At 50.4% G+C, this 7073-nt stretch overlaps 1 pseudogene; it reads left to right on the forward strand.

The window, feature by feature from the left end:
• The first annotated feature begins 4951 nt into the window (after positions 1 to 4951).
• Positions 4952 to 6320, forward strand: LOC138097594 (zinc finger protein 79 pseudogene; annotated as a pseudogene).
• Positions 6321 to 7073: the final 753 nt, after the last annotated feature.

The raw sequence follows: 7073 nt of genomic DNA on the forward strand, positions 1-7073 counted from the left end.
CGCATTGCTTTGGGTCCTCCTCTCGGAGAGGCATCTCACTTGATGTTAGGGATGGGAAACGCCCAGCCCCGACCCCCGGGGGTAGGGACTAACCGTCTTCTTTCCCAGCCGGTCTCCATCTCCCTCTGCCAGCCCTCCTGTCCTGAGTGAGGGCTGGCGGGGAGCACCATCCTGCACAGGAGCTGCAAGTCCTGTGGGGAAGGTGGGTGCTGCCTGTTTGAAGGTGCTCACTTTACACTGTGGGCGTTCCTAGTGCATTTTGACCTCAGCTCCGGCTTAAGGCACAATTTTGCTTCAATAGGAAAATCCTACGTCCTGCGCAGGCTTTGGCAGCTTGCTAAGCCCAAGTGTAGACACACACTTAGTGCAGAAGAGGCAGCGGAGAGAGATGCAGGCTTTGTGACAGGCTCTGTCCTGCTGGCCAGTGTTGTCTGAGGGTGTTGCCTAGAATGAAGCATCCAGTTTTGAACTGTAAAATGAAAGATCCCTGGGAAAATTTTTGCACAAAAATTTAAAAGGTGATGGGGCTTCAGTATGTGTCCTCATAGGCCTGTGATTCCATTCACAAGCCCATGACGACGGGGGCCAGAGCTGGCCTTGATATTGATCACACATCCAGCGCTCACTCGGCGCGTGTCCCAGAGAGGTCAGCCGATGCACCCTTTGCTGAATAGTTGAGTGAGTGGAAGTAACTGGGGACCACTCGTGATTGTATCCTTAGCAACTGGCTGCTCCCTGCAAACATTTTCTGAACTGTTAATGTGTGTGCATCAAACTCTTCTAGGTTCCCCAGAAGTGATGAAGATGTTAATGCCTGTATTCAAGCAGTTTATGATGAAGGGTAGGAGGCAGATTGGGACAACTACCATCACCGGTTCCAGCTTCCATATGGGAGAAAGAAAGGAGGCGGTCTCTGAAGGCAGCAAGAGTGGGTGGTGGAGAAGCCCCTGGCACAACTCTGACCCAGACACAGCCCTGATCTGAACTGTTGCCAGTGCGGCTGAACTCATTCCTTCACGTTCCCCTAGTATGACATGGGCAGGGGCGGTGGCACCCAGCTAGCAATGGGAGCGTCTCAGAAGCCTCCCAGTTCACAATGATGGTGTTGGGAGAATATTCACTGAACTAGAGGAGAGGTGCTTTGAGATGACAGAGCCCATGGGTCGCTGTCTTGGATTCTCTTATAATCTACCTTCCTTTCCTGAAACTAGCCCTGCCGGAGTTTAGCTTTGAAATTAGTTCTGTTTTTCCCTCCTGATTATAGATCACAAACTCCCTCCAAATTGCTTTCTCTTTGGGTCTCAATTACTTTGTCTACAAAGGTCCGTCTAGTCAAGACTATGGTTTTTCCAGTGGTCATGTATGGATGTGAAAGTTGGACTATAAAGAAAGCTGAGTGCAGAAGAATTGATGCTTTAGAACTGTGGTGTTGGAGAAGACTCTTGGGAGTCCCTTGGACTGCAAGGAGGTCAGTCCATTCTAAAGCAGATCAGTCCTGGGTGTTCATTGGAAGGACTGATGTTGAAACTGAAACTCCAATACTTTGGCCACCTGATGTGAAGAGCTGACTCATTTGAAAAGACCCTGATGCTGGGAAAGATTGACGGCAGGAGGAGAAGGGGACGATAGAGGATGAGATGGTTGGATGGCATCACCAACTCGATGGACATGGGTTTAGGTGGAGTCCGGGAGTTGGTGATGGACAGGGAGGCCTGGCCTGCTGTGGTTCATGGGGTCGCAAAGAGTCGGACACAACTGAGTGACTGAAGTGAACTGAATTGAACTTGGGTCTCAATATAGAGTCAGATGACTAAGTTTTCCATGTACCTGCTGGCTAGTGGATGAACCAGCTTTTGAGAGCAGTAACTGGAGCGGGTGGCCCCTAAGAGGGGAAGTTAGTGGTGAGGATTTCAGACCTGGGCAGACTCACGGGGAGGGGTGGGGGTGGGGGTGGGGAGGCCTGCTATTTTGGGATGTTGGTTGCAGATTCCCTACCCTTCAGAGGGCAGTTCTTCACTCCTCTGAGGCCCATCCATGCACCCAGGATCCCTACCAGCACCCCCTGGCCCCGAGGGACCCCAAGGCAACTCTCCTGAGAGAACAGATCCCTGGTCTCACTGGGGACCTCGGGAATCAAGCGAAAGGCGGGAGAGACTGACCTGCCCCAGGAAAGGATGCCCATGTGGGTGCTGGAGGGGCACGTGGCCGCAGCCTTGCAGTCCTATCTGACCACGGACAGGCCGCCGAGTGGAACTTCAAGTCCAGTAATCAGGCCCCCAGAGGAAGACTCGGGGTGAGGGTTGCCAGACTGGCTCTGAGAGGGCGCTGCCCTGCACCAGCCGTGGATTTGATTCTCGGTGGACGGATGCCCCGTGAGCTGCAGGGAGCCAGTCCCCGGGGCTGCTTTCACTTATTTGGAACACCCAGGCCACATCCTGTCGGTCTAAAGGCTCTCAATCCATGCTGTGTGAATATTTATACGCTCAGTGTGTCAAGCTGGCTGGTGGCAAGGACCGCAGCAGCCAACAGCGCGAAGAATGAGCCTGGAATGAAACGCGTACTTGGCGGCTGCCTTTGGAAGGCGCCTCCGAGGGATCTTGGAAATGTTTTCCAGCTGTTACTTCCTTTCTGAACGATCTGAGCCTAATTCAATTTGTGGCACCTTTCTCCTCTCCAGATTTTTTTTCCAAAGGCAAATCCCGCGGATGTGGCTCTCTACAATCAGTATGGAAGGTCTTGGCTGAGATTTTTAACTGAATTGTAAATGAATGATCCCGTTGGTACAGAAGAGAAGTATTCTGCATGACACGCGCTTTCAATCACATGGCATGATGGCAGACTAGTGAGACGCCATGCTTTATCTCTAGGATTCTGGGGGAGGAAGTTCAACGGCCATCTCCGAGCCAACCCAGGGCTGATCCAGGATATTACTGTGTTTGTGGGGGGAGGGGGGAGGCAAAGCAGAAAGCGCCCCAAACGCCCATGGGCTACAGCTAAAGAAAAAAAAGAAAAGACCCAACAAAACTTGACTTTGGAAACAGTTCCACTCTCACATATCATAAAAACTGTTTATACAACAGAACAGGACTCCATAGATACAACTTTCCTTCTGGCTTAATCATTTCTCCACCCAGCTTCCACTCCCAGTGTGGCTGGCAGGTCAGAGACAGAAGGGGATAAGAAGCCACAGAAGAGAGACTGGAGAAATTAGAATTCAAAACACAAGCTGTCATCCCGCCAGAGACCCGCCAGAGATGGCCAAGAATCCCGAGCCCCTGACTTGCCCGGGGTGGGGACGCTGGTGAAGACGGCGCACGGCGGGTGGCAGGAGGCTGCGCCAGCTGAGCCGATTGGCTGCCGGGACCTCCTCTCTGTCCCATCTCTGGGAGCCAGGCCTCCCCAATATTAGCAACCTGCACAAAGCTGGCGTTCGCCAACCTCCCAAGTCCCCAGCGGGGTCTCCATTCTCCCTCTAGACACTTCTTTCCCTTTTCACTAGCTTTCAACTTGATTCCTCATCGAGTGCTAATGGTGAGATGTTTTATTTGAAGGTGTCTTCGGATGTGGCATTTCCCAAGGAAACCATATTTTCTTGAGCAAGTAGTAGGCACAAGGGATTGTGTAATTGGGATATAATAGCCATACGTGCATCCCTGACTCCTCTCAGAGTCCTAAATTAATCGCATCCTCTCCTGATCCTATCTGAAGCTCAGAGTAACACTCCTGCACGACAGATGGGTCCCTCCTACTCAGTGTGGTCACAGAGCAGCAGTGGTGACGTCACCTGGAGCTTGTTAGAATGCAAGTCTAAGGCCGCACCCTCCCCACAGCTGCGGAATCAGAATCCTCACCTGTAAAGCCCCGTCCCTGCTCTGTGACTCTGATTCAGGGACACGATAAAGTTTGAGAAGCAGGTGGGCTAAGCAAGTGCTTTTCAGACTATGGGCTGCCCCTCCTTCTAAGTCATAAAATCAAGTTAGTGTTTGTGAGGATTTTTGTTTTTTAAATGTAATCATGCAGAGAACACATGACTGCATCATTACATAGTAAGGGTAAATCTTATGAAATCTCAGTTATTACAAGTGTTGGGTTAGTGTGTAGAATGTGTGTGTTTTTCCACTGAGTCAATGTCAGAAATGTTTGAAAGCTGCTGATCTTAATGATCTGGTTGGCTGTTTACTCAAGGCTTTATCCTTTCCTTAAGTTCACCCATCCGACACACACCCGAAGCTCAGGAAATCAACCCCTTGCAGAGACGGTGAGTGAAAGCATGCTTTCTTCTGCTCCGTTTCTCCATGAGGCTTCCTAAGAAATGGCTTTGTATGGTGGTCAGTGACTAATAATCATCTGATATGTTCCTATTAGAAAAGAAAAAAAGCCTTCCCTGAAGAATAACATGTTTCCTTCTGTTAGAGAATGTGTTGCTTAACCTATTGTATTTCTCTGAGTCCTGATTCCCAGTTATCTTTGGGCCATACCCAATACCATGTAATGGTAAGAGTTTCGTATGTCTTTCATTTCCTTGAGAATATATGCTGATAGTCTGTGTACATTTGCTAGTCACCTTGTATCAGAAGGTCAGAACAGTTGTCAATTCCGTATACATTAAGAAATTACAGGGCGGGCCTGCGACCGCATTTTCTGAGCTTCGGGCGGTAGCCGTGTCCTGGAGCCTTTTCACGTAGAGGGCAGCGGGCTTTTTCAAGTGGTGTTCCACTAGAGACCGAGTCGGCAATTGTGTCACGGGCTCCCCAGCCGGGGCCCGGCTGTGGCTGTGGAGACAATGAAAGACCCACCGGACAGGACGGACCCGGCTCAGCCCCGCAGTCTCAGATTCGGCCGTTGAGGGGAGAGGCCTGCGAGAAGAGTCCAAAGTGGGGCTGGGGCCGCAGTGAAGCGACGCCGACGCTCAGAGAACTGCTGGGAGGCGGTGGCGCGAGGTGGGACCCAGATGCTGGAGGAAGGAGAACCACCTTCTCCAGACCCTGCCCTTCCCCAAGAGGAGGACACAGAGGAGGAAGGAATGGCAGCCGGTCTCACAGCAGGGCCCCAAGACTTCCAGTTTCCCACCTGGTATGAACTCCCAGTTGGAACAAAGGGAAGGTTCATGGATGCTCGAGAGAGATGGCCTAAGGAACGCCTGTCCAGATTGGAAGATTATATCCGAATCACCACCTGAGCAAGACATTTCTGAAGAATCATTCCAAGATCCAAGTGCAGAGATGCCTTCTGAGGTGTCAGAGCACAGGAAGAGTGAACTGGGGAAAAGCCTCAATCTGAGACCAGTCCTTTCTCCACAACAGAGAGTTCCTACAGAAGTGAGATCCCATAAATGGGACACACACACACAGAGCTTTGGGAATAATGCAGGTACAGTTAAACCTCACAGAGCGAAGCTGTACACGTGTAACGAATGTGGCAAGGCCTTCAGTTATTGTTCTTCCCTTTCTCAGCATCAGAAGAGCCATACTGGGGAGAAGCCATACGAGTGCAATGAATGCGGGAAGGCCTTCAGCCAGAGTTCATCTCTTATTCAGCACCAGAGGATTCACACCGGAGAGAAACCTTATAAATGCAGTCAATGTGGGAGAGCCTTCAGCCAAAACGCAAACCTCACAAAACACCAGCGAACTCATACTGGAGAAAAGCCCTACAAATGTACCGAGTGTGAGAAAGCCTTCAGTGACTGTTCAGCCCTTGTTCAGCACCAGAGAATCCACGCTGGAGAGAAGCCTTATGAGTGTAGTGACTGTGGGAAGGCATTCCGCCACAGTGCAAATCTTACCAACCACCAGCGGACTCACACAGGGGAGAAGCCCTACAAGTGCAGAGAATGTGGGAAGGCCTTCAGCTACTGTGCGGCATTTATTCAGCACCAGAGAATCCATACAGGGGAGAAGCCCTACAAATGTAACGCATGTGGGAAGGCCTTCAGCCAGAGTGCAAACCTCACAAACCACCAGAGGACTCACACTGGAGAGAGACCCTACACGTGTAGTGAGTGCGGGAAAGCATTCAGCCAAAGTACAAACCTTATAATCCACCAGAAGACTCACACTGGAGAGAAACCTTATAAGTGTAACGACTGCAGGAAATTCTTCAGTGAGAGCTCCGCCCTTATTCGGCATCACGTAATTCACACAGGAGAAAAGCCCTACGAGTGCAATGAGTGTGGGAAGGCATTTAACCAGAGCTCTTCCCTTAGTCAGCATCAGCGAATTCACACTGGTGTGAAACCCTATGAATGTAGAGAGTGTGGGAAGGCCTTCAGGTGTAGTTCAGCTTTTATTAGACATCAGAGCCTCCATGCTGGAGAGTAACTGGGAACACAACTGAAGTGGATGGGGATCTGACCAGTAATTCGAAGGCATCTGGGGACATCTGATGTAAAGGCTTAGCCCAGAGCCACATGCAAAAGCACCTTTTAATAGTCGCTATTTTACACCTTGCGTGTGGTGCTCGTTTATCAACGCTTGGTAAGCATAGACTGCCCAGCTCCAATTACACTGGTTTCAAGATTTACCTTTAACTCAGAAACATTGGTTTATAAAGAATGAGTCAAGGACTTGGTTTGTACTTAAAAGGGCAGGTGTCTTGCAGTGGTCTGTTGTAGTCATCTCTGCTTAAACCAAGAACAGTGGCTGGGAACAAGTACTCCCCATAACAGGGCCACTAAGTCAAGTGAGGATGAGGATCCCAGGGCCAGTTGTTGCTGGAATGGGGATGGAAGAGACTCCCTGATGCTGCACACAGCCTGCACTTTCTGAGCTGTTCAAGGGAACTGGCAAGTATTTACTGTCAAGAAAAGCACAATTGAGGGTGCACCCTCAGCAAGGTGCCTGCCTTTAAATGGAATCCCTGAGGAGGGAGGGCTTCCCTGGTGGCTCAGCTGGCAAAGAATCCCCTACAGTGCAGACCAGGGTTCCATCCCTGGGTTGGGAAGACCCCTTGGAGAAGAAATGGCTACCTAGTACAGAACAAAATAAAAGTTATCTTCTTCCACCTGGAAAAAAAAAAAAAGAAATTACACTGTGGAAGCAAGAGGGTGATCTTGGCCTTCTGTATCACGGAGG

The sequence above is a fragment of the Capricornis sumatraensis genome, chromosome 21 (genome assembly GCF_032405125.1).
Source record: "Capricornis sumatraensis isolate serow.1 chromosome 21, serow.2, whole genome shotgun sequence".
Taxonomy (NCBI): domain Eukaryota; kingdom Metazoa; phylum Chordata; class Mammalia; order Artiodactyla; family Bovidae; genus Capricornis; species Capricornis sumatraensis.